The sequence below is a fragment of the Ambystoma mexicanum genome, chromosome 6p (assembly GCF_040938575.1).
Source record: "Ambystoma mexicanum isolate Mex_15411 chromosome 6p, UKY_AmexF1_1, whole genome shotgun sequence".
NCBI classification, from domain to species: Eukaryota; Metazoa; Chordata; class Amphibia; order Caudata; family Ambystomatidae; genus Ambystoma; species Ambystoma mexicanum.
Window position 1 is genome coordinate 1,087,456,549 of NC_090935.1, and position 25,954 is coordinate 1,087,482,502.

The window sequence follows — 25,954 nt, forward strand, 5'->3', positions numbered from 1 at the left end:
AAGGGGGTTCCCATTCCGAAAGAATTCTCCCAGTGTCGGGGGCTCCTGGGGTCCCCATGCTTCCCAGAATTTCTTTTCTAGCCCGGGGGCAAAGTCTGTATTATAGGCCATGGGCGTGTGGGGGCCCAATCCCTGGGAGATCCGCTTCCATCCGAGTGCCTTATCCCAAACCCTCAATTACTTCTTAGTTGCCTCTAGTATCTAACCTCCAACTTTCCTAGATTCGCTTTTCATTGCCAGCATCATTCCTAGTATTCATAATCGTGGCCCAGTGTAACATGGGTGCTATTTGTGCCGCCATTATATATCTCTTAACATTTGGGACTCCCAAACCTCCCAAAGATGTTGGGCGAGTTAATAACGATCTGTGTATTCTTGGTTTTTTCTTATTTCGTATAAAGGATATTATTTTTCGGCTTGCAGTCTTCTGATCATACGCACTGGTATCTCTATCGGGAGGGAACTCACTATATACAGCAGGCAGGATAGCGTTGTCATTTTATCTGCCGCAATTCTGGAGAACCACAAGAGTTTCTTGTTTATCCCACCTGTGTAGATCTTCCATCGGGTTTTTCCATAGGGGTGTTATGTTTGCCCCATATAAACTCCCATACACTTTTGTAAGGTTTATTCCCAGATATTCTATACTCTTATCCTGCCTATCAGTGGGTATGCCTTAGACATTGTTATTATTTCCCCCCTGATCCTCTGATATATTTAGGGCTTTTGATTTCTCATAGTTTATGGTGAATCCGGAGACTGCTGCAAATTCTTGTAAGGTCTCCATTACCCTGGGCAGTGTGGTTTCTGTATTCTTTAAAAACAGGATATCATCTGCATATAATGCTACTTAGTGTGTATCCTTTCCACATTGTACTCCCTTGATCCCCTTGTTCTGCCTAATATTAATTGCCAGCGGTTCCATAGCCATTGCAAATATCAGGGGGGATCGTGGGCAGCCTTGTCTCGTCCCTCTCAGAATTTTAACTTGTGGAGTATATTGTCCGTTAATTTGGAATCTCGTCATGGGTATCTGGAAGATTGCGTGTATCATTCTCGTGAACTCTGGGGCGAGTCCAAATGCTTTTAGGACTATCCGTAGATACTCCAAGTCCAGACTATCAAAGGCCCTACGCGCATCAAGGGCGGCTATAGAGAATTGTTGTTCCGTTCTGCTTCCCAGATCTATAATGTCAATTGCCCTCCTTATGTTGTCCTGTGTGTGCCTCCCTGTGATAAACCCTGCTTGGTCCTCATGGATTATTCCTGGCAAGATAGTGGTTAATTGCCTGGCCAGGACCTTAGCATATATTTTTGCATCACTGTTCATTAACAATATAGGGCGATAATTGGCATTCTGCTGGGTCTTTCCCTAGCTTGAGAATTGGGACTGTAGTAGATCTACCCACATCCTCAGTGACTATTCCCTGGTTTCTGATCACGTTAAAAAGTCGTGTTAGGGGACTGAGTAATTGCAGTCTGAAGGTTTTATATTACCCATTTCCAAAACCGTCCGGTCCTGGCGTTTTGTTTCTGGGTAGGGCCGATATTGCATCGCTAATTTCTTGTGCGGTGATTGGTTTCTCGAAGTAAATTTTTTACTCATTATTTATCTGTGGGAAAGGTAGCTCCTTCATACAGTTTATCTGGACTTCCGCGTCTAATCTTTCCCGATTAAGGAGACCTGCATGAAAGGATTCCATGATTATTAGTTTCTCTCTGTCCCCCGTGTGCAATTATGCCTGCCTCATCTCTAAGTTGGCCAATGCGGTTTCGGGCCTTTTGTTTTCGTAGCTTGGCTGCTAATAGGCGATTGGCTTTGCCTCCCTGAGTGTGGTAAATCTGCATGGTGTTTATCAAGGTTTGTGCAGAACTATCTGCATCCGTCGCTTCCAACTTTGCTCTCATCTGCCTGAGTGTTCTTAGTGTTTTCTGTGTTTGTTGTTTTTTATGTTGTGTTTCACCATTTTTGAATTCCCCTCTCTCTAAAGTATGCTGCAACTTGGCATATGAATTTGCCACGCATCACCGCCTTCCCTGCATCCCATACCACCCGCCAATCTGTTTCCCCAGTGTCATTCTCGTTAAAGTAGTTGGAAATTACTTTCTCCGTGTGGGCTCGAAGGAGGATATCCCGTAGGATAATTTTGTTTAACCTCTAGGTTCTATGGGCTTTATCATGTCACCCTGTTATCTCTAATTGCAATGTCACTGGAGCATGGTCTGTAAGGTACTTGGTTCCTATGTCTATCTTCAATACTTGGGGGAAATCAGGGTTGCTGAGACTAGGAGCATGTCTATTCTCGAGTACCCTTTGTGGACTGCCGAGTAGTGAGTGTAATCCCTTTCTGTGTCATGAAAAAATCTCCAGGATTCGATTACTCGAAGCTCTCTAAATAAATTCCCCAGAGCCTGTCGGTTTCTTTCGTCTCTGGGTTTTGGGGGTAGTGTTTTTTCCAATCTTGGGTCCATCACCCAACTGAAATCACCTCCGATAACCAGTTGCCCCTCACACCAGCTACCTATTCTCAGAAGCAAGGCATTCAGGAAACTGTCCTGTTTTTCGTTTGGCCATATATGGCCACCAGGGTGTATATTTGGTTCCCTATAGTTTCCTTAAGTACCAAGTATCTGCCTTCAGGGTCTCTGTGTACAAACTGCTTCTTGAATGTTATTTGGGCCCCTATTATAATCACCACCCCTTTTTATTTTCGTACCACTGGAGGCGAAATATTGTTTGGGGAAGGCCCTATTTGCCATTCTTTCATCCTTGGGGAAGAGATGTGTTTCTTGTAGAAATGCGATAGATATCTGGTCCGCATCAGCCTTCCCAGTATCAATCGCTGCTTTATTGGCGAGTTCAGGCCTTGGACATTTAATTTGACTATCTATATCTCAGCCATTGCCATAGATGCTTATGTTCTTTTGCTCTAGCCGTTTTATACCTTGAAGTGATGCATGATCTGCTTTAATTTTTTTATTTTTAAATATTTTTATTGGCATTTATGTATATATGTGCATAAGAAGCATCATGTACATGGTGAGGGTTGAGTCACCTGGTATATAACATATATGCAGTATTGAGCATTGGTAAGATTAAACAACTGATAAACAACAATAGTAACACTAACTGTTCATGTTTCCTCTGAGTTGTTGGGCTCCTTGGTTCCTGTTCGAACCCTCGTCTCGGGTCTGGTGGGGTCTGGCTGGAGTTGGTGGGGCGTGGTGCGGGGGGGAGTGTGAGTTTGATTTCGCAGATTCTCGATCGAGCTTGCATAGAAAGTTCGGAGGGGTGGATTCATGGGGGTTTGTGGCTCGTTGAGAAAATCAAGTCTCTCAGGAGGGCCTTCCAGGCCTCCAGTGTGGTGCTCGGGTCTTCTCCGCCTCGACTATTCCCTTCTTCCCACGCTCTGGTTTCGGCTGCCGTCCATCTTAGCATCTCCTTAATCCAGGGTTCATACCTGGGGCCGGTCGGGGATTTCCAGGCCATGGCGATTGTTCTCTTCGCGAGCACACATGCGATGTCCATAAACTTCACCAAGTGTTTGGTTTTACTCAGCCTCGGATGGGTGCCCAGGAGGCATTCCTTAGGTGTCCATTCGTATATCTCCAGCCCGGCCCTCCTGCAGGTCCGTTCAGCGGCGGACCAGAGTTTCTGTGCTTTAGGGCAGGACCAGAACATGTGGATCATGTCGGCACGATCGGAAGTGCACCATGGGCAGGTCGGGGCGACCTTGTCGGAGAATGTGGCTATCCTGTGTGGGGTCATGTAGGTTCTATAGAGGATGTTAAGTTGGATTAGCCTGAACCTCGCATTCCTGGATATCTCCTTCGGGTATGATAGGGCCCTCGACCATTCTCCCTCTGTGATTTCGGCTCCTAAATCAGACTCCCACCTCTCTTTCAGATGTGCGCTTCTTGGGTTGGGCCTGTCGTTTATTTGGATGTATAACCTCGACGTCGGTCTCCAGCCGTCACTGACACCATACATCTCCCGCACAAGGGGGTGTGTGTCCGGCTCCTCAGGCCATACGTTCCATTTCTCTTTAGCAACATGCCTCACCTTCTGGTACCATAAGAATTGTCCTGGGGCGAGTCCGTCTATCTGTTGGAGCGATTCAAACTCCCTGAACAGCCCTTCAGTAAACATGTCTCCCCATGAGTAAAGGCCATAGTGCTCCCATCTCCTCATTGCCAATAGGTCGCTGGGAAGGCCCTGTCCTGCATCCGTTTCATTTTAGGAGGTCTGCTGTGCCAGTGTCTCACACAAAGTACCAAACTTAACAACACTTTCTCCCCAACTCGCCTTCCCTTCCCTCCTCCCCCCAAGTCGCCAGCCGGTCCGTTGGTTCCTACAAACTCCCCTGGATACTATTCCAGGGTGTTGGAACGTATGCCCTCCTGGGGGTGCAGTCCGCCAGGGTGAACTAAACCCTGATTTGATTACCAACATTTCTCTTCAAGTTCTCTCCTCTCCTCCTGAGCCCTTAGTCTTAGGAATCCCGCCCTTCCCGACAGATTACCCCGGTCTTGTTCATATTCCTTTCTTCCTTGGCGCAGGGCTATGGAGGTTTGTGATGTTGCCAAGGTGATTAGTCTTCTCTATCATCGTCTGTTCTCGGGGAGCGTGCTTCTGGGTTTATTTGGGGGGCCCTCTTGATTGTCTCTGTTGCCTCTCCTTGTTCTATTTCTAGACCATTCCCAGGGTCTACCAGCGTCTTTCGAGGTTGTGGGATTGTTTGTGCTTGATTTACTTCTTCTCTTTCCAGGTCCATTATGGATAGTCCTTCCTCGCATGTCTTGACCCGTTACTGTCTCCCTTCCTACGTGAAGAGGCGCCCGAACGGGAATGTCAATTTTTGGGGATGTTTTTGTGTATTAACACTGTAGTTCCGGGGAACATTTCTCTTTTTTAACGCAATGAGCGCTAGATCCTGGTATAATTGGATCAGGGTCCCATTAATAGTGAGTCCTGGATGTGCCCTAGCTGCTCACAGAATATTTTATTTCATATTGTATGACGTTGGGGCTATTAGAACATCTCTTGGCCTTGATCCAGGGTCCTGCCTTTTGGGTCCCACTTTATGGATGCGGTCTATTGCCACTTCCTCCGGAGGTGTTCCCGTCACGTCAGTAGGCTTCCGAAGCATTATTGTATGGTTTCCTTCAGATCAGTGTCCGGCGTGCTTTCACTCAACCCTTTGACCCTTATGTTCGACCTGGGCAAGCAATTTTGAAGGTCCTCGGCTTGCAGTTCTAGGTTGTGTGTGGCTCTTGCCACTTGCTCTAGAAGCCCGCTATTCTGTTTTACTTCTTCAGCCGTTTCCGAGAGCCCTCTTTCTCTAGTATCCACTCTGGAACCCAAGTCGTAAATTTCTTTTCTTGCTTCTTGTAGAGAGTTTTGAAGTTCCTCTTTCATTTTGGCAAATTGCTGTTGGAAGGAGCTTATCATTCTGTCCTCCGTTCCCTTGAGGCACTCTTGGAGGTCCTCCTTATTCAGTGCCATGCTAGGTGGTTCAGTTTCTATGTCTCCCCTATGTGCACGGGTCTTGGATCTTGTCTTTGGGGTGGCGTCCGTTCGCTGTCGCCAGCACTTCTCTAGTTGACCCTCCTGTGAAACCAGTGACCTTTTGCTTTTATCCGGTGCTGTCTTCCCTTTGATTCTTGGCATTAGTAAGGTCCTTCTGGAGGTGTCCCCTGCCATTTCCCTCCTCTTAGTGATGGAGTCGGGTTACCTAGGGTTAAGGATTTTAGGTGAGTTCTCTCCGGGGTCTCTTCATGTGTTGTTCACAAGTGCTGTGGTGTCCGTTTCTTCCCTGAGCAGACACCTTTCCTTCTCTTTTAATAACTTTTCTACGGCTTGTATCTTATCAGGTGCTTCCATTGGGGGTGCTTCATTACATTTGGACGCAAGAGTCTGGCCTCTAGTCGAGCTTGTGCCTGGGTCTTGTCTATGGGCCTTGTAGCTTTGGGAGATGTTTCAGTGTGTCCCCACTCCTTCCTTTGTGTGGGGTGGTGTCAAAACTCTCCTTCCGGTAGTTGAACTCGTAGTGTAGGAGAAGAGTTCTTCCTTCTAATGTACTCCTCTGAATATACAATGACACATACAGAGGAGTCAATCGAAAGATTGGACCCAACACGAAACGCCAACTGGCTGCAAGGAAACACAAGAAATGAGGTTACTTGACTAAAAGTCACCACTGAGAACCAGTACAGAACCAACAAGGCAGAAACCTGACCTCTGCCAAAAACACAGGAGGGATTGACTGAAGGGTCAGTGTTTTCAGAGGGAACAGGGTAATTGGTTCAACAGGTAGTGTTCTGTAAAATCACACAAAGGAGGTATTTAGTGAAAGAATACAGAGTGTGATACAAGGATCAATATAAGGTTGGAAGGCTTACCAGGATAATTCCTAAACGAATTTGGAGTCACTCGGTCTTTGTTCCTTAGTCTGTAATCCTGGTAGCACTGGGAAGTGTAGTTTGTGGATCTGCTAGTAAGCCTTAAGCCGACGGCACAAGGACACCTGACAATATCCAAGTATACTCAAGGTAGCCTCTACTGAAACAAAATGCCATGGCAAGAAGAACCACGTAATGTTTCAGACTATCCTTGTGAACGTGGAACCAAGCGGTGGGTACAAATACTGAGACAAGAGGAAGTCCATGAGTCGGTCCGAGTCAGCAGGGAATCATGTGGTGAGGTACAAAAGCAGAAATGGGGAGCAATCCGTGAGGCGGTCCGGGTCAGCAGGAATTCAGGCAGCGAGGTACAAAATCAGAGTAGGAAGCAGTCCGTGTAACAATGCAAGGTCGAAGGATAAATCAGCAAGGCAAGGAATGTCAATGAAGGCAAAACAAGGTTGGCAACAAAGTATCGTAAATGAGACGCAAGAAAGCTCACTATGAAATTCAGAAGCACCGTGATGTGAACAGGCGGGGCTTAAGAGTACAAAGTCACGTGAGGACGCTGTCCTCAGTCTTCCTCCCAGAAACGTTGATCTACGCAGGTGGAATGGACGCCACTGTTTCCATGGCAACTTCCAGCCAGCACGAAACAGAACCCTTCGTCCACCCACTGTGTTGGTACTACTGCAGCAATGTGAGCTTTGGAAGTGAGAACAAGAAGAAGAGCGTGATGTTGGCCATGTAAAGGCTGGAACGTGAGTGTTTTAGCCCTGCCCTTAGATCTTTTTATTGTAACAGCAATGGCATGGAATCCTGAGAGGCGGGGAGAGTTGCTCAACCCGTGTGCCCTCCGAGGTACGGTGACTTGGATCTTTGTATGTTGGAGCTTCCTTCTCCTGCGCCTCCCCACGCGCCTTTCTTGCAGATTTACAGATCACCGGCGTTTCTCTTCCTGTCTGGTCTCTCCGATCAGATATTCCTGTGCAGAGCGGTGCGCCTCTCGGCTCTAGGGAGTTCCGGGTGAGCGTTCGTATTGTTCCTGATTTTCAACGCCTTGGGGAGGGAAGGGGCTGTTATTTCTCTGTGCCACCAGATTATTCCCTGCTTTAATTAAGGGGCTGGGGGAGAGGTGAGGGAGACAATCTTGCGTGGGTGTGTGCTTACAGTGGTCCCTCTACCTCTCCCCACTTACTGCGCCTTTCCTGGGGGGGTCGTTCACTCCTCCGCAGCGATGATCCGACAGTCCGGCCCCCTGGATCCTGGTTATGTGCTTACGGGCTCTGGGCACCCTCTCTGGTCCGGCAGGGGCTTTCGGAGTTCGGCTGCTTCCCCTGTTGTTCCGCTTCACTGCAACGTTTATCAGCTGTTGTGACGTCACTTTTTCCTATCTGTCAGAAAATGCTATCTTGCTGACTGAGCATGCGTGCGCACGCTCAGTCAGTACTGAACAGATAGGATTTATTGACAGCAGGAATGTGGTGTGCCTGTGTTTGTGGGCTCTCAGGGGTGCAGTTTCTGTAACTTGATGTGAGCCAGGATCACTGAAATAACAGAACACGGTGAAGCCGTGTTAAGAGCTACTCGTAAACGGACGCAAGCAGCACGAACCCAGCGGACTCAAACACATTAACACAGCGGACACAATGTTTCATAAACTCCCAGGATTCTAATAAGCCCTAAATGTGCAAAACATATGAAAGTATCCATAACAAATATATATGTACGTGTATGTGAACTAAGTGCATCATTATCACGTTAATAATGCACTTATTTCACATACACGTACATATTTGTGATGAATCCGGCTGACTGCGCATGCTCAATCATGAATTATAGTTAAGCAGTGGGGGCAGGGCCGCCAAAATAGCAGAGGTATCTTTGTACAGAGGAAAGCAGTGGGGGCAGGAGAGGGGGCGCTCAGCCATCTGTCCACATTGGCCTCTCAGCCCTTGGAGATGTTTCTCCATGCCCCCTTGGGCTCTTTCACACATGCGCATGTGCTCCCCGCTCATGTTCTGTAACTTTGTGTTCCTGGACATACCACGTACATGCCCATTCCTTCTCAGTACGAAAAATGAGATTTCCATAGTTTAACGACTTGGGCTGGCATGTATTGCGGTTGTGTTTCTGTGCGTCGTATGGACATGCCACATGAAAAAGCCCCGTACCTCACCTCTCTAGTAATAGTGGTAGCCAATACGTCCCGTCTTTGTCCTCTACTGAGGGTGTCATTTGGGAAACCCATGGTCCGCATCAGTAGCACCCCTTTTTAAGAGCCGAGCCTGTAAGTGAGAGACTGGGCAGGAGTTGTTCTACAACAAAGGCTGAATGAAGAGAAGTGAGCTGCACGCATAAAAGGTTGTAAACGGAGCGTCCATCTGCTCTTGGCAACTTTTCCCCATTATTGTTGTTGGTCCTTGCCGCACATGAAGTGGCCGGGTGACTTTGACAGGCTCCTGTGTGTGCTGGGTCAGGTCAATCCTCCTGAGGGGACACCCGCCACAGGATTGCTCTCGTAGTTGCATTAAGGGTGTTTTTCACATGGTGCAGTCTGGGAGTTGTAGTTGAGGTGCTGCGTACCTTACCAACCATGTGGCAGCATGATTACCGTTATGCACTTTTATATTGCCTTGAAGTCACCCTAATGCATTGGCACTCCTCTCCGCATACAAAGGCCCGCCTGGTGACTCCCGCTGCGCACCAAGCTGGATGGCCCTAATTCTTTCATTGTTCCATTCCCCACCCACCTCGTGCCAACACTCCCGCTACCCGGCACCCCTCCACCTTCAAAGTGGATCTTGGTCCTCCACTTGCACTCGACATATGCCAATTAACCCCATATTATTATGGACCCCCGCCCCCCTTACGGGAATGCGGCTTATAGTACCCCACCTCACCAACAATTACCTTGCTGTTTGGGGGGTTCGGGGGGAGGTTTGTATAAATCGATCTTCCACTGCCAAGCTGGGAGCAAAGCTGCTCACAACTCGGTGCTAAGAACAAAAGGTGCCCACTGAGATTGGGTACCTTGCAAAAACGAGCATTTATGGTAGGCGGCTACTACTAATATTACATCCGATGGGATGGATGGGTTATTACAGCAGGATAATCCGCAAATCATACGGGTTTAGTGGGAGTTAGGGTGGAGCTTCGGCGTTGGGGTGACAGGGTACACGGGGCTGTCTGGAGGTGGGCGCGCAGTGCCGACAACACAGGGAACCCACATGGCATGCAGACACGTGCAGGGCAATGTTAAGGCGAGCGAATTTCAGGTCTCAGTGCCGCATGGATTGCGTGGGGATATTGTCAGAGGGGATGAGCGACATGTGAGGTTATAGGTTTTAGTATTTCCTGTGGGACACAGTTTCCAAAACTGTTTTCTTTACGACCCAGGGTTTAGCTAAATGGCTGGTGCAATTGGAGGGCGCAACGTGTGCTGGCAACGTTTGAAGGTGGGGGGGAATGCGGTTTACCTTTTGCTCCTGTGGTACGATTGAATGCTCTTGTTAGTTTTTCCTGGCAGATGGCCCACTATGGGCGAGTCATGACTAATAAAATGATGCGGATAAGACGAGAAGGTGCAGAGGATCACACAAGTTACGGACGGACACATCACTAATAAAGAACTAATGAACCAGTGCCCCGCAGTACATGAGTAGTGAAAGGGATGTTATACTTGACGGTCGATATCACAGGATCAGCGGGCGAGGTGCCGCCATATGTTGGGTGCATCCAGGTATCAGTTGTGGTATAAGGAATATGTGTGCTCTTGCGAGGCATTCTGCCATGATATGTTACAATATATGCGGCGTAAAGCATTTCTCAGCGAAATTGTAATCCGGCCAAAACCCCATGCCAATGGAGAGTGGCAAAGGCGGAATTATCCGGGGCTGTCGGTTCCGGCCTTCTTCACACACTGGGCCAGGCCCTACATATAGAGTATCAATAGTATTACAGGTTGGCCGTGATACTTAAAATGCAGTCAATTAACCATATACAGCTGAAATGCTAAATGGGGAACTTTAAGTAGGGTAAGAAGAGTGTGTGGTGGGAGCAGGGGCGGCACAGATAGCGCAAGAGCATATGGGTGCGGGGGTCCTAGCATGTGCTGTGCCAGGACCTCGAGATGAGAGAGCCACCATATGGCTTCAATCACGTGGCAAGAAAGCCTCATTTAGCATTAGCGAATTTCACTGGGTAGTTTCATGATGGCTGATGTAGGTTAACCGATAATAGGAACTGCGGCATTAACGAATGTATGTTAAATATACACCACTCACGTAATGCGTAAAGGTGATGTCTTAGAAAAACGGGGGGGGCAAAGCAATGTTAGACCATGTTTCGCGGGTGGTGGGGGGGGGGTCTGACGCGTAGGGGCGTAAGGTATTCCGGCATTCATGCACCCACCCCTCCCTTCCGCCGTGGCAACGCCTGGCACCAGACTGGGGCCATAAATAATGTCGGAGTGCCTTCCCCACCCCCGCCCACCTCGCGGCCTCTGTACATTATTGCTCTCAGCTGGAACCCCCCCTCCTTTTTGCAGCGATATTGAGCCATGGACCCTGCGAGGGACACCCCCGCAACCTCTGCATTATTTTTAAATGTATGGGGGACACCCCCGCAACCCCTGCTCCCACAAATTATCCCCCCAAAAATGTCACCTATGGCAAGATAAACAACCATATGCACGGCAATATTTTTGGTGGGGATAATGTGTAGGGATACAGAAAAAATGATAGGTCAGGTTGCCAGATTTTCCTACCCCGCCACTTTTCCTACCCATGGGTGGCTTGCCCAATGCATGCTGTCAGTAGTATTTTCTGACGGGTAGGAAAAAATGACAGATCAGGCTGTCAGATTTTCCTACCCCGTCACTTTTTCCTACCCCTGGGTGGCTTGCCCAATGCCTTCTGTCGGTAGGATTTTCTGACGGGTAGGAAAAAATGACAGGTCAGGCCGTCAGATTTTCCTACTCCGTCACTTTTTCCTATCGGTAGGATTTTCTGACGGGTAGCAAAAAATGACATTACAATTCCTGTCAGATTTTCCCCTGCTTGTCCCCAGATGCTTCGCTCTTCGCCAGAGCCCTCTCTCTGCCCTCGGGGCCTGGCTGCACACGAATTTTGGGCGAGACATCCACGCCACTAGGGGGGTGCGGTCCTCCCTGCCCGCAGGGTCTGATTGGTCCTTCTGCCTCTCGGCCCGTGGCCGGGCCAAAATCGTCCCTGGGGAGTGGGGCCGGTTTCTGCCCACGCTCGGGCCGGTTTAAAAAAATAAATAATTGAAAAAAAAAGGAAAATTTTGGGGAAAGAAAACACCTGCAACGGCATAATTCATATTTGTTTCATATTGATGTGTGCATCATAAATAATGATGCATGCATCATTCACATGCTGCTGCAGCATGCAAAGTTGAGGGGCCAGGGCTGCCGCCGGGCCGGTGTCGGTCAACATGCTGCCACTCCAGAGGGCAAAGTGCCCCCTGCAGTGGCTGTGCTGTTGTATTAGTGATAAATATGTATCAGTGATATTAGTGATAAACAACACATTTTTTAGTAGAATAAGCACCCATTTCGGACTATGTATTTTGCCTTTCGCAAGTTGCAGTAATAGCATGTTTTTTTCTGACGTTGTTTCTGTTACGATCATCACAAGACATTCCATCTCAGTGTCCTCGGTCACTTGACAAAATCCTTGTGCCTAAAAGCTTCTGTACAGTGTAGAAATATTTGACCATAGCACATCAAGTGGCCATGGACTTCATTGTGCCACAATGAATGGTTTGTTGTAATGTGTCTCTCTTTCCCAACTCCCTGGCATGCTGTTCAGGACGTTTGTTTGCATGCATGAGGTAACGAGTGATGAGAGTATGGGATGTCCTGTGAGTTCGATGCTTTCCCTATTTTGCCAACCTCTGAAGCCTGAAAGTAGATGCATGCAGGCTTGACATGTGGCCAACTTTGCACCAGACATGCAGATGAACTTAAGTGGTCTGCTCTTAAATCTCAGTTACCAGTTTAATGGTATCCATTGCTCATTTTACTATAACCGATATGATGGCTCAGTGGGTTGAGCGCTCGCTGCTGCCTTGGCCTTGGACGTCTGCTTGCATTCACAGTAATTTGACAATATGGATCTATACACACATTCTTGTATGAAATGTATATCACATTAGTGAAATCATAACCATATTTTTTGTAGTGTACTTAGGAACAATAACCCCTAATATAAACTAGAAGGACAAATGGAACTAAACGAATAAAGTAGATCAAAGCAGTAAAAGGGCCAATAAGAATTAAACGAATAAAGTAGATCAAAGCAGTAAAAGGGCCAATAAGAATAAATCATACGGAAACAGTAAAGAGAGTTAAACTGCTGAAATCGACGGAATGCATAAGGCGCAAACGAAATTAATGGCACAGATGAGATAATTGGAATTGATGAAGCAGGTGGAACTGACGAACGCGTTGAGTGGAAGAATGCATGAATGGAAGAACAGATAACTACATAGTTCAAATGAGTGTGGAAATTGAATGAATAAGTAAATTGGATAAGTGTATAGAATGGATGAGCATGTCGAATGGATGAGTGTGTAGAGCAGATGAATATGTGGAGCGGATGAGTATGTAGAGCATGTGACAGCTCCAGGTCGTATCTGCGGGTATCCGCAAGAGAAGCATGTAGTGCGCATGAGTGTGGATAGCGGATGAATTTGGATGTGCGGAGAGTATGTAGATCGCTGGAGAAGATGAATATATAGAACGGATGAATGTATAGAGTGGACTGAGTGCGTAGAGTGGACTGAGTGCGTAGAGGGGGTGAGTGCGTTGAGGGGGCGAGTACTTAGAAGGGGTGAGTGCATAACACGTATGAGGGCATAAAGCGTATTAGTGCCTGGAGCAAACAAGCACATAGAATTGCGTATATAGACGTATATAGTATGGTTTGGAATGCAGAGAATGTTCAAAAAAGCATATTACTCATCATTTCTCACCACCACGCTTACTCTCTCCTTTACATCACCACTCAACTAGAACACAGAGATACTATGACACCATTCGGTATAACTGTTCTCATACCAACATCCGCCGCTCACTCCACATCATTCTAAGTAAACACTGCTGGTTACACACCCCCAGCCAGGCGTTCTTCTCAGGCCGAACGCAGCCACATCCGCGAACACATACTCCTGATCTCTCAACCACCTCACCTACAGCTAAGAAGTAGCTATTACACGAATACCGCACGAGCTGCACACATACCCGGTTCTCACACTCCCCTTTTTGACTGCCTCTACTGATCTGAACTTCGGTTCCCAAGGACGTTCAACCTACCAGCGCCTTCAGAACATACCAATGGTATATAAGGCGCTATATAAATGCAACATAACAATGCTATTTGATGCCATTTCATCGCTTCCGGGATATCACTTTGGGGGTGGGGTCAAATTACATCACTTCTGGTGATGTCATCAGAGATCAAGGGTCATGAGGCGAGGGGTGGGTCACTTTTTTGAGGCGGTGGGTGGAACACTTTTTTGGGTGTCCTGGCCTATTTCTTCTCCCAGTCCGACCCTGCCTGCCCGTAATCTTTCTACAAGTGTTTTGCTGGTTTGTTGCTTTTCTCCGGTTATCTGAGGCTCCCACTTTGCAGGCTTTGTTTATTGCGGCCACCGCAGGATTGCTGCTAAATATTCAGCCCGAGGGCTTGCTGCAGAAGGCCCAGGCGGAGGACTGGAAAGTACGTCTTCACACACCTGCGGCCATCTTGGAATAGATTGGTTTTAACCCCAAGTGCGATTGTTTTGAATCAAATTCTTTGCCTGGTGCTACTGTGGCCTTTCATGCAAGATGGGGAAAATAAAGTTAGTAAAATACTTTTTGCTCAGCATGTTTCTATGACAATTTATATAGTGTAAGATTAGTTTATTGTGATATGCTGGTTTATTATGTTGTATCCATTATTTTCAAAGCATTTCTAGCCTTAATCAATATTTATATTAACTAAACCTGGAAAGATATGTGACCACCGACTAAATTTCCACATCCTGTTTTTACCTCCTAACCAAAGTGTGTGGGATCCTGGACAAATCGCACTGTTTTTTTTCTGGAAACCCTGTAAGTGATTCAGTTTATAGCTTACGTTATTATATGCTACTATCAAAAATAACTTACTCATGGTTTGTTGGCTGTGGAGTTGCTCCAGATATTATAATAGTGTCATTCACAAAGTTATTTGCCACTCTACTTACTCATGGCAACTTATCATAGCATAACTTCCCATGATGCTTCTAAGTATCAAAGACTGAGGATGCTTATTGCAGTGCCTTTTCTGTGAAGTCACTTATGTTGGCGTCAACGCGTATGCACATTAGGGTGTTCGCATATATTTTGTCCCACAGGGCCTGGACAGAGCTCTAACAGATGAGTGTCCTGCCTGTATAATGGCCCTACAGTTTTGTGCTGTGTATGTATTAAAATGTCACCTGCCACTAATGTTACCAAAAAAGTGGATGGAAGGGAAGCACATGACACCATTTGGAACCACGTACACTGCAGGCCGCTTCTGATGTGCTACCGCGTCTAAAGTGTTCTGCAAAACCATTTTGTAAAGTTGGCCACCCTAACAGGAGCAAAATTACAGTGGGACACCTGGGACCAAATCCTAGCAGGTAAAATGACAGTGGGGCACCTGGTAGAAATAAGGTAGAATGTTGAGGCGGTAAGTGAGGGGCACAAACAGCCAAGCTCCTTATAGCAAGGCATAACCTGGCTAGCAAGGCATAAGGGCTTGATCAGGCATAACAATGCATTAGAAGTCGTAGCAAAGCATACAGAGGCCGAACATGGCAAAGCAGCCTGGTCTCCTATCTACACTCTTAGTACTGGCCCATGCAGACAGCTGCCCTTTCACTTGGTCACTTGCTTTTCAGTTTGATATTAATTCTTTAGTTCAACATGAACAAGTTCGACTTAGTTTGGTGTCCAAACGTCCCATATTTTGAGTGAATGTTCAGGCCTGAATGCTGCGCAGTCTGTCTGAGATGGAAGAAAACCTTGTCTTTTTTTCTCCTCCGCAGAATCAGAGCTTCCAAAGAGCATTGAGCTCACGCTTTTTGCTTTTGGTATTTCAACTGCAGAGCAGCACTGCGGCCCCACAATGGCCTCACTTTGTGTCAGCAGTCTACAGAGCATTACAGTACGAGCAATTTGTGGTTGATGGCCCAGACACAAAACTGATTGGTCGTTTGAAAAGGACTATTGTTCCTTAAGAAGTGCGAATGGTGGGGAAATAAGAATATTTCACAAAGCATGTTTATTAACAGTGGCGGATGGCAAGCGGGGCATTTGCCCCCCAGACTGGATGCGCCGTTGCCCATTGGGCCATAGCTCAAAAATTAAACAAAAAAAAATCTGAAAAAGACGAAATCCTTTAGAATCTAGCCTGCCACAAATGAACGGAGTGCTGTTCGCCAGTGGCTCTATTTCCAAGGACGGCATGCTGTATGGTCTCGGAATGCTTGGTAAGTGAGACCGGATTTAAGCTTTTTTATCTAGCCATATGCCTTTTGACGCCTACTGAACCCAGACTCCCTCATTTGCCGTCAAAAGAGGGAGGAGTGTTCAAGTGGAGTACACACCATTCTGCAGCAACGAACGTGCTGTCATTTCATAAAACGCATGCAAGCATTATGAGTCTGGACTACTCTTACAATAAGGATTTTGACATTAAGTTACGATTATTTGGGACACCTACACATTGCAATACTCTTACATCCCGTCCCCTTTCCTCCATACTGGATGGGCATCCCTTCCAAAGGACGGGAGACGGAACCTTTTTCACCAGGAAAAACCTTCTTCCCCTTTAAATTTAGAGGTGCGCAGGGGTGTGGCCCTGGGAGCATGCGCTGCCCTGACTCTGCCCTCCGGCGCCACACCTCAGTCACCTTTTCCTCATCAACGGGAACAGGCCGAATTCACCAGCACTCCTGGGTTTGGCTTCGGCCATGTAATTCCACGCGCGGTTACTTCTGTCTTTTTTGTCTTTTTATCATACAGGTACTCGGTCCTCAGGCGTCCCGCTCCTCCCCGGCGCATGTTGACTTCCACATGGTTCAGCAGGTGTCCATCCTGCGATGGGCTTTTCCCAACTTCAGACCCCAACGCCCTGTCATTGAGGTTTCTGAAGAACAGGCTAGCCAGGTGGAGGGAGCTCTTCCAGAAATCACATCCAGAGGACCTGAAGGACTTTGTCAAACATCGTTCCAGGTCCAAGGTAGGGCCTCTGTTCCCCATCGCACACCGCAAGGGAGACTCCTTCCCAAGGACTTGCCTGTGTGGAAGGGACCACCCAGGTTCTACTACCAGCACGTGCACCAAGGCCTCCCCGGCTACCGGCCTATGGGTCGAGGGATCCTCCCGGTGACAGTGTTGATGGACCGGGAGGTTCTTGTACCGGGTCTTCACCCGAGGGGCCATGCCCTAGTACCGGCAATATGGCCGAGGGGGTGCCTAACGCAGCTCTACTGGCCCCAGGGCCAAGGGTATTATGCATAACAGTAGCAAAGATGGGGGAGGGGAGGCTCAACTGGTTATGTATGGCGGCAGTGCGTGCCAATTCTAAAAAATGATGATGTAAAGGGTTGTAAAAAAAATATGCATAACAGGCCTGAGGAGCAGGGAAGGCCTCATGATCCACCCTCAAGAGTCCTGGAGGAGGCTGGGCCCAGCGAGCTGAGCAACACGTTGCAGGCACGTGGCAGGCAGCTCGACAAGATGTTCGCCGTGCAAGACATCCGCACCCGTCCGCCGCACCAGGAACGGGAATTCGGCAAAGATCGAGTGTCAAGGTCGGACTGGTGTCAACCAGGTATGTGGCCTACAGCCTATCCTTCATTTGTGCAGGGCAGGTTCCCGCTACGTCCATATGTGCAGTGTATGCAGCGCCTTCAGCAGCCGGCCACTGCTCCGTCTATATCCCCTACCGCCCCTCCAGCCTGTGAGGACAGGTTCTTTGAGAGGTTCCTCAGACTCAAGAAGTCCCCTCAGATGGGGGTGATCCTCAGGGATGTCATCAGGGAGGTGCTTCCTCCAATGCCTCTAGAACCTCAGGCTCCGTCACCGGCGCCTCCGGTGCAGCCTTTGCCACCGGCATCTTTACCGGGTCTTCAGGCCATTCCGTACCAGCCTCCTCCACAGCCTCCGGCTCCGGTCCCTGTACCCCAGCCTCCGGCTCCCGCCACTCCTCCACCGGTGCAGGATCCTCCTGACCCCCCAGGCAGACACGGACGATGAGGAGGACTCCGACACGCCATCGTCAGCCAAGGCCTTCCATGAACGTCTTGCAGGGCTGGCTGAGTATCTGAGCCTTCCTCAACCCGAGGTCGAGCAACCAGCAGAGGGGGTCCTCGGAGAAGTCCTCACGTAAGGCCCCTCTGCTAAAACGGGAATTCCACTGCAGATCGATGTAGTCGCCGGTTCATAGTCATAATATTGAAAAAAGAAAAGTGAAATTTCTTTTTTAATACGTTTTTAATTCGAAATGGGGCGGTTCCCCCCCAACCACCCTTTTTTTAATTTGTTTCTTTTTTTTACTTTTTTTTTATCTACAAGAGCCAAAAAATAAATATAAATAAAAAAATAATTCAACTTTTTTTTTCGACTTTTTTTTCCGATATTTTTGTCATTCGACATTTTATTTCAATATTTTGACTGCACACCGTTGCCGCCCTGTCCAAGAAGGGTTGGCTTAAGCCCCACTCTGTCCAGCCTGGACGCCTTGTTGATCGCTGCAGCATCACTATACTCCAAGCCGCAGTCGTTCTCAGCCTCCTCCTCTGCAGTGCTGCTAGGCAAGGAGGAGATGATCTTGGAGGCGTACGGGAAGAAACTCTATTCCAATGCGTCCTTGCATCTTCGTCAAGCCAACGCAGATGCCATGCTGGCGGCCGCGAACCAGAGGATGTAGTGGGAAATTGCTGATTTCCTCCCAGAGCTTCCTACACACAGCCAATCACGTTTCAGGGCGGAACTGGCTGAGGCCAAGCTGGTGGCGCAGGACATCATGGAGTCCACCGTAGCCCACATTGACACCTCTGGCCGGGCCGTCTGCATCACCACGGACATGAGAAGAACAGCCTGGCTTTGTGCAACTAAATTTAACCCGGACGTCCAGGAACGCATATTATACCTGCCGTTCGAGGGGAGTGACCTCTTCCACTCCACCACGGACGAGGAGCTGAACATAAAGAAAAACAGCTCACAAACGGCCATTCTTTATCCATCCTGACAAAGACCACGCCCAAATCGTACAGCCAGTCACAGCAGCACTCCGACAAGGGGCGTACATACGGAGGGCTCTGCGGCTTCCAAGAACGGAGGTCCAGGCAGCCAGACCGCTCGCCGACTCCGCAAGCAACAAAAAGGGAGTGGGGGGAGTAAGACCTTTTTCCAGTCCCCCTCCTCTGCAACAGCCTCTGAGGGAAAGAAAGGTCCACTTGTCTCCAGCGGGGGCCAGGCTTGCTCTCCATGCACATTTCTGGTGCCAGAATTTCGCTGACCCCTGGATCCTCTATGTAGTATCCACGGGGTACCGCCTACCCATCCCAGCCTCTCCTCCCTCCACTCCCTCAAGTTGGGACAGCAACTCTTCTGGCGGAGATCCGATCGCTCGTAGAGAGCCAGGTCGTGGAGGAAGTCCCAGCCTCCCAGCGAGGCTTGGGCTTCTACTCCAGGATTTTTGCCATTCAAAAAAAGAGCCAGGCGGGCCTGAGTTGTGCTGGACCTTTCCACCCTCAACCTCTCCTTACCTCTTCAAAAATTCATGATTGTTACGCCAGCTTTTATAGCGGAGACATTGTGCAGGGGAGACTGGATGTGCTCCCTGGATCTGAAGGACGCTTATCTACGCGTCCCGATATGGCAGCCCCATCATTCTTTCCTATGGTTCAGGATCATGGGCTACCATTTCCAATACAAGGTCCTTCTTGTTGACCTCAACTCTGCCCCCGAGGCCTTTACCAGACTCATGAATACGGTGGCTACCCTCCTCAGGGCCTCCACATCTACCCATACCTCGACGACTGGCTCGTCAGGGCTACATCGCCGGAAGCAGTTCACCAAACTTCCCAGGCTCTTATGAACACACTGCACAATCTGGGCTTTTCGCTCAGTCATAGCTGCAACCCACGCAGACTCTGACATTCTTGGGCCTCATCTGGGACACGTGCTCTGAGAGGGTGTTTACGTCGGAGGACAAGATCACAGCCATCAAAAGGGCCATTTCTCACTTCCTCAGCCTGGTGGTACCAGCACCTCCTGGGTCTGTTGGTAGCGGTCCTATTAGCCGCCCCCAACACGAGACTCAGGATGAGAACGATACAGCAGCACTTAGCAGCATCATGGAACCAGGAATGGGGCTCTCAATCCAAGATGATAATGTTTCCCCATCTCTCCACCTGGACCTCACATGGTGGTCCATGGACTGCAACCTACGGACGGGCAAGCCCTTCAGGCCTCCCACCCCTCAGGTCTCCATCCCCACTGACTCCTCTCTCGAGGGATGGGGAGCCACTCTGGACGACCTCTCGTTCCATGGCACCTGGACCCAACACGAGCAGGAGTACCACATCAATTGGTTGGCACTGAATGCCATCAGGCTAGCGTTCAGAGTATTCCTCCCACTCATCAGGGGCAAAGATGTCCTTATCCAGAAAGACAACTCTACCAGCATTTACTATGTCAACAAGCAGGGAGGCATCAGATCCCCTCTACTGTGTAGACTAGCAATCCGCATGTCGGATTGGGCCCCGGAAAACGACATCTACCTCACGGCAGTCCACCTTCCGGGGGAATCCAACCTGGAGGCAGACAGGCTCAGCAAGTTGGGAGCGGACAACTATGAGTGGCAGTTAAACAACCTTGTTACTCAGGAGATCTTCAGCAGATGGGGTCGCCCCCAGGTGGATCTCTTTGCCACCTGCCACAACAAGAAATGCCCTCAGTTCGCCTCCTGGCAGGGACAGGGCCCCGGCTCCCTGGGCGATGCATTTCAGATTCAGTGGAATGGCATGACCGCTTATGCCTTCCCGCCCACTCTGCTGATTCACAGAGTGATTTGCAAGATCAAGGAGTCTCACCAGCTCAACATAATTCTATAGCCCATGGTTTTCGGAGCTGCTCAGCCTCTCGGAGATGCCACCGATTCACCTTCAGACGGGCCAAGGAACTCTTCTGGCGCAGCAGGGGGGCAGGGTCATCCACCCCGTGCCACAGAAGCTAGCCCTCACAGCGTGGTTCCTGAGCAGGTGACGCTAAGGCACCTCACCCTCTCCCAGGCTAATCTGGAGATCATACAGGGCGCAAGGAGCAAGGCTACCAGGGCCCAGTATAACAGTAAATGGACCAGGTTCTGCCACTGGGCAGCTCCAAGGAAATCGACCCCCCGGCATGTACTCTGGACAACGTTCTCTCCTTCTCGGTGTACCTCGCCCACTCAGACACCTGCCACACTTACCTCTTACCTCACAGCCATCGGGGCATACAGAAACTCAGAGGAGGAGCGTTTTTCCTCTTCCGACCCAATTGTCAAGAGACATTTGACGGGTCTCACCAGGCTTTACCTGCCCATCAAGAGGCTGCACCCTGTGTGGGACCTCAACATAGTCTTGGGTGCCCTGGCGCACAAACCATTCAAACCTATGGGGTCCGCGGACATCAGGCTGGTCACCATTAAGATGGCCTTTTTAGTCGGCCTCACCTCGGCTCGCAGAATCAGCGAAATCCAGGCGCTGGTCACCTCGGAGCCATACACTAAGTTTCACAAGGACAGGGTAGTCCTACGGATGTACCCAGGATCCCTGCCTAAGGTGCCGTCCGCATTCCATTTGAACGAAGAAATCGTGTTGCCCACGGTTATTGTTGAGCCCAAGGATGAGGCAGAGTTCTGCACTGCCTTGATGTCAGGCATGCCCTGAAATTCTACCTGGACAGGACCAAGGGCTTACGCAAGTCGGACGCTCATTTTGTCACCGTCCAAGGATCAAAACCGGGGTATCGGGCCTCCAAAGCCTCCATAGCCCGTTGGATGGTCTTGGCCATCAAAGAAGCCTACAAGGGACAGCACAAGCCACTGCCGGTCTACATGCATGCCTACGTGGTCAGAGCCAAGGCAACAGCCATCGCTTTCCAGCGGCATGTCCCCTGGCAAGTTATAAGCAGGGCGGCCACATGGGGCACCCCTTCGGCTTTCTGCAGGCACTACTGTTTGGATGTCGGTTCTAGAGCGGACGCAGCTTTCGGACAGGCGGTTCTTAAGGAGGGTCTCCTCTCCACCCTGGGGCTACACTCCGTTGTACTTGCCCATGCAGTATGGAGGAAAGGGGACGGGACGTAAGAGTAATTATAGGTTACTCACCGTAGTGACTACCGTACTCCTAGTCCCCTTTCCTCCATACGTCCCACCAACCTCTCCCCTAATAAAACTGGTATCATTTGGCAATGTTAAATCTATTGTTCACGTGTCTATGGGGACTGAGTGTGGCGCCGGAGGGCAAAGTCAGGGCAGCGCATGCTCCCAGGGCCCCACCCCTGCGCGCCTCTAAATTTAAATGGGAAGAAGGATTTTTCTGGTGAAAAAGGTTCTGTCTCCCATCCCTTGGAAGGGACGCCCATGCAGTATGGAGGAAAGGGGACTAAGGACTAAGAGTAAGTTACTCACTACGGTGAGTAATTTATGATTTCCGCTTACCGTTGTTCTCACATTTTCACACAGAAAGATGATAATTGATACCTTTGAGCATATGTGACTCCGTATTGACGAATTACTGTGGAAAGCATTACAAAGCACATTTCATAGAAAGGTGAACATTTAACTGGGCTGATGGCATTCATGTCATTATGTACATATTATGAACAGAAGGTGACTGTTACATTTTACGCTTACAGGTATACTGTGCATAGAAGGACTATATTGCACAGTCGCTCACAAGGCTCATATTGCCGAGATGGCATGGAGGTAATTAATTAGACCTATATTTGTCGTATTTGGTATTATAAAGTATATTATTCACTCTTGACATTGTAAATAGATTGACTGTTTGAGTCTCATTGTGTGTTAAGTTATAGATAAATAAAGTTTTTTTGGAAGGAATTTTGATCCCCTGATGAAGAGCTCTTAGGCTCAAAACCTGTTGGGCAATTTGACAATAAAGAAAAATAGTTGACGTTGTAAGACTCAAGTCTGAGTTGGAGCGGTGAAGCATCACAAAAAGTACAATAATTACATGTCTTTCATACAATCTCAGTATGAAATTATTCCGAATTGTTTATTTGTTGTACAAAATCTAAAATCTAGTGAGGTTGTTACCATTCAGCTAATTGTTTGGCTTTCTTAGCCACAGGTAGTGTGCTGGGGACGGGAGTTCAATCGTGGAAACTTAGTTTGGTTTTTGGCTAGGAAGCCTGCTCAGATTCTGTGTAATGGGTCGAGGCATTCGTCTTCATATCCGCAATGTTGCAGATGTGCCTGGGTAGACCCCACAAATGGGCCTCCACAATGAGTCTGAGGGAGTGAGATCAAGGCAGCCAGGGGCACGTTCATACCGCCCAGTGGCAATGTGTGCATTTAAATAACAGATTCTGTGACCCTGGATGGTAATGTTGGAACCACTGCACCCCATACACCATTGATTTGTGACAATCCACAGCAGCTTATCACAACACCTACTTGCCAAGGAAGTAAGCGTCCATATCTTATTAGTTTGTCACCAGTTTTATTCTGTATGAATGCTTCCGCTATGTTTTGGTTAATTTCTTGATCACTAGTGTGTTTGTACAAAGAGTTTAATAGCACTCTGTATAGCACCCATTGAGGTTACTTATATAGTGGTTATAGACATGGCAGTTGGACTGTTTGTGGTACTTACCTTTGGACACCGTTGAAAAACATGCACAGAAAGATGTAATATTGAGGTATTAACTATTGGAACACTATAAACTAAGGGGTTTATTCAGAGTTGGACAGATTTCATAAGACCACTGAAGAAAGTTACCAGGTCTGCTGGCGGTATTTCTGAAAATATGCCCTACTAAAAGTTTACCAACAGCAGAGGTGCTATTTCTGGAATAGCTCCAGTGCTATTTCAGAAATACCACCCAAAGCGTTAATGTAAAAAGGTATTTTAAACATTTATTTCAGCCATTTTCAGCATCAAATTGAAGGGAGAAATTGATTATGTACAGTAGTGGCTCATATCACTACTTTTGATTTTCCTAATCCACAAAAGTGTCCATTCTCGCCCTTATATGCATTATGAGGGTGAGGCGGTGAGAGGAGGGAATCGGAGATGCCCACCTTTTTACCTCAACATGGCCGTTTGTTAAATCGTCTTCAACTCTATTAAAGGGAAGCACCTGTGCTTCCATTCTGTATAGTTAAAAGAAAGATTTAAAGAATGTGGTACCAGTTTGGATTTGGTACCACCGCCTTCCAGGTGGAGGTACACATAGGTGGATTATTTGCAAAAATTCTGCCTAAAATACCACTGTCGGTATTCCCATGGTATTTCCCAAATACTGACAATTTTACTGTTACCATCCACCTCTCTATGACCCCCTAAATCTGATTGGTTTTTTTCGTTGTCTTGTCCAGAACCCTCTTCTCTTATGTGACCAACAAAAGACACACATACAAATCAACACCATATTCACATATATAAAGTCACGTGAACAGAGATAACCTCCTTCAAGCTATACTTTACACTGTCACAAATGCACATTATCCCAGTTAATGAAACTGAAACACACACACATACTTATTTGAAAAAACACATAAATATAGTTTGCTCTTGCTCCCTCTCAATCACAAGTTTCAAGGCGTATTCCCCTTGAAGTGACATGTAGTTGTGTTTTTGGCTTCGCCCTTTGTGCCCCGGTAGGTGCACCCACACATGTGAGGTACCGTTTTCATCGGGACATCTGTGGGAACGCAGTACGGTAGGCCATGTGTTGTTGGCGGCGTGTTTCGGTGGGTGACCAGAGTAAAATGTGGGAATCCGCAGAGGTCTGACCTACGCATATCGGCCCAGAATTTATTACCCAGAACCCCTGGCAAAGACCCACATGAGAGAAGGGTGCCCAAGGCCAGGATATTACCGCCGACTTTGCTGGAGCTCTGGCTGCCCTGCATTACTGCTTCTCCCCACCAGGGAGTCCGGGTTGTGTGCCAATACCTCCCTGAAGGGAAAAGCTGTAATGCAGCCCAGCAGCAACTCCAGGACGGTTGGAGGTGATGTCCCTGGCCTTGGACATCCATGTACCATGGGGGTGTACCGTCCACTAAGCACAACAGCAGCTCCAGGGAGCCCCGGCAGGAACCCATTCCTCCCCAGAGGTGACACCTGCAATGTAGCACAGCCAGAGGTGCAGCCTGGGCTTGCAGAGGGACAACCCACATGGGAGGCATACACTCCCAGGGAAACACCAATGTTCTGCTGGCATGGGGGGCAATTTGTGGCCTGCTCCTGCAATTGTGTCCCAGCCCAACAAAATATCTGCCTAGACGGCCCATTCCCACCCACACCACCAACAATCCAGCCCCAGTCTCACCCACCCCACTGACAGTGGGCCCTAACCATAGAATAATAAAAAACAGTACTCACATAACATTGCAGCTGCTCGCGTAGAAAAAGCTGTAAACAAAACAAAAAACATGTGTTACCTACCGTCACCCCAGCAAAAACAAATCTACACTCATACTTTCCAAGCATGCCCCCCCCCCCCTTGCATGCCATCCCTGGTAGTCTACTGAACCTTACCCCTCCCCCCCAGTGAAAACACATTTGCCCCTTCCTACGGGCAGATATCTACCCCCAGGGAGGGCTGCATGAGGGCCCCCCCCCCCACACTCAGTTTGCGGTGGGGGGGAGAAGCCCACCCCAAAATGTCAGACAGGCATCCCAATGGATGGGGCAGTAGGGATTGGTCACCCTGGCGGTAGATTGGCACACCAATGTGCCCTTTTGCGCCAAGGCAAGTTTGGTAAACAAAGAAAAAAATTGAAAATGGCAGGCTGCACTGTAGGTGGGGCTGAGGGGCACCCTACACTGAATGGGGATTTTATAATGTAATTTTTGTAAAGGGGGTGGCCCTCGGACCCCGCCGAACACCAAATGAAAGTGGGGTCATCTCAATCAGCCCTCCTTGGGGGCGGATACGAGGGGGGCATCTCATACAGCCCTCCCTGGGGTCCGATGCCCCTTCCTAGGAACAGATATCTGCCCCCAAGGAGGGCTACAAGGGGTGCCCCCATTTCCCTTTGGGGTGAGGGGGAGAGGGCCACCCCTCTTTTCCATAAAATAAATCCCTGGTGGCTAGTGGACCTCCCACCCCTGCCCAAATCTCACTTTTGGTTTTTTTATGTTTTTTTTTCATTTTGCCCCCTTCCCTGGGGGAAGATGATCAGCCATCTGCCCCCAGGGGGCCCTAACCTGCAGGCCTCCAATTGGATGGGGGGGCCACCTCATGTACTCCTGCCTGGGGGCAGAAATC

The 25,954-nt window shown here is 48.7% G+C and overlaps 1 protein-coding gene across 11 annotated transcripts in view; it reads left to right on the forward strand.

The window, feature by feature from the left end:
- CDC14B (cell division cycle 14B) overlaps positions 1 to 25,954 on the forward strand; it is a 1,298,523-nt gene that overhangs the window by 299,800 nt on the left and 972,769 nt on the right. For 2 of the 11 annotated variants that reach the window (XM_069625689.1, XM_069625686.1), the window contains exon 1: positions 7,025 to 7,163. The exons of the other annotated variants lie outside the window; for them this stretch is intronic. The gene's annotated coding sequence lies outside the window, so the exon portion shown is untranslated. Of the gene's footprint in view, positions 1 to 7,024; positions 7,164 to 25,954 lie in introns of those variants that run through there. 11 annotated transcript variants of the gene reach the window in all.